This window comes from Carlito syrichta, unplaced genomic scaffold (genome assembly GCF_000164805.1).
Source record: "Carlito syrichta isolate Samal-C Ts95f unplaced genomic scaffold, Tarsius_syrichta-2.0.1 Scaffold154383, whole genome shotgun sequence".
NCBI classification, from domain to species: Eukaryota; Metazoa; Chordata; class Mammalia; order Primates; family Tarsiidae; genus Carlito; species Carlito syrichta.
Genome location: NW_007098479.1, coordinates 190,030 through 192,384, shown reverse-complemented (window position 1 = coordinate 192,384; position 2,355 = coordinate 190,030).

Below are 2,355 nucleotides of genomic sequence, written 5' to 3'. Positions count from 1 at the left end.
TACAGGCATGCGCTACACGCCTGGCTGATTTTTGATTAATGTAGAGATGAGGTCTCGCTGCCCAGGCGGGTCTCGAACCCGCAGGCTCCGGCAATCCACTCACCTCAGCCTCCCAAAGGCGCGGGATTACAGGCTGAGCTACCAAGCCTGGCTTGACTTCCTCTTTTCTTATCTGGATACCCCTGATCACCTCCTCTTCTCTGATTGCTCTAGCCAGGACTTCCAAAACTATGTTGAACAGTGGGGGCAACAGTGGGCACCTTTGTCTTGTTTCAGTTTTCAGGGGAAATGGTTCCAATTTTTGTCTGTTTAGGAGTACGCTGGCTGTGGGTTTCTCATAGATGGCTTTTACTATTTTGAGGTATGTTCCACCTATGCCAGATGTTCAAGGGTTTTTATCATGAAGGGGTGCTGGATTTTATCAAAAGCTTTTTCTGCATCTAATGATATAATCATGTGGTTTTTGTTTTTACATCTGTTGATGTATTTAATTACATTTATGGTCTTACGAATGTTGAAACAGCCTTGGATCCCAGGGATGAACCCTACTTGGTCATGATGGATGATTTTTGAGATGTGTTGTTGAATCCAGTTTGCTAAGATCTTGTTGAGAATTTTAGCATCTATGTTCATCAAAGATATTGGCCTGTAGTTCTCTTTCTTTGTTGGGTCTTTACTTGGCTTGGGTATCAATGTGATGTTACCATCATAAAATGATTTGGGGAGAATTCCATCTTTTTCAATTGCCTGGAATACTTTCAATAGGATTGGTATCAGTTCCTCCTTGTATGTTTTGTAGAATTCTGCTGGAAAGCCATCTGGTCCAGGACTTGTTTTTGTCAGTAGTTTTCTTATGACATAATCAATATCCTTAATTGTTATTGGTCTACTTAGAGTCTCAGTTTCTTCTTGATTCGACCTAGGGAGGTTGTGTGATGTCAGAAGCCCTCCATTTCCTTAAGGTTTTCAAGCTTGTTTCCACACAAGTGTACATAGTTGTCTCTGATGATCTTTTGTATTTCTTCAGGGTCAGTTGTGACTCCATCTTTTGTGTTTCTGATGGAGTTTATTTGGGCTTTTTCTCTCTTTTTCTTGGTCAGTCTGGCTAGGGGACCATCGATCTTGTTTAGCCTTTCAAAGAAACAGCTTTTTGTTTCATTGATTTGTTTGTATTATCTTTTTGTCTTCTATGTCCTGGATTTGGGCTTTTATTTTGGTGATCTGTATTCTTAAGCTGAAGTTAGGGTTTTGGTGGTCTTGCCTTTCCAGCTTCCTTAGGTGATTTGTTAGCCTGTTAACTTGTGATCTTTCCATTTTCTTCATGTGTGTTTGAAAAGATATGAATTCCCCTCTTACTACTGTTTTCATGGCCTCCCAGAGGTTTTGGTAAGATGTTTCTTCATTTTCATTTGTTTCCAGGTAACTTTTAATCTCTGTTTTGATTTCATCATTGACTCAAGAGTTGCTTAGCATCATACTGTTTAGTGTCCATGTCTTTGTTGGTTTTGGAGGAACTTTGTTGGTGTTGATATTTATTTTTGTTCCACTGTGGTCTGAGAAGATGCATGGCAAAATTTCAATCTTATGAAATTGGCTTATGTTTGATTTATGGCCAATGATGTGGTCAATCTTGGAGTACATTCCATGCATTCATGCAGTGATGAGTAGAATGTAAATTCTGTGGTCATTGGGTGGAGTGTTCTGTAGGTATCAATTAAATTCGTTTGCTCAAGGGTCTCATTGAGGTTCTGGGTCTCTTTGCTGAATTTTTGTCTTGATTATCTGTCTAGGGTTGTGAGTGGGGTATTAAAGTCCCCAGCTATGATAGTGTTAGAGTCAATCTCTTTTTTAATTTACCTAGAAGCTGCTTTACGAATGTTGGTGCACCTATGTTGAATGCACATATGTTTAGGATGGATAGTTCTTGTTGATGGATTGAAACTTTTATCATTATATAGTGACCTTCTTCATCTTTGATAGCTTAAAGGGTATTTTGTCTGAGATTAAGATTGCAACTCCAGCTTTATTTTGTGTTCCATTCACCTGAAATCTTGCTTCCCAGCCTCTTACTTTGAGTTGTGAGTATCCTTTCTGGTGAGATGAGTCTCTTGGAGACAATATATTGTTGCCTCATGATATTTTATCCATTTTACCATTCTGTGTCTTTTCAGTGGTGCATTTAGTCCATTCACATTCAGGCTAATTATTGAAATGTGAGGGTTTATCCCTGTCATGAGGTTCTTACAGAGTTGTTGTACTTGTTTGTTTATTGTCTTTCTTTTGGGGGGGGCGTTGATTAATGTGTGTTTTCAATCTTTTTCCTGTACTTTTGTGAAGAACATTGTCATTCTTTTT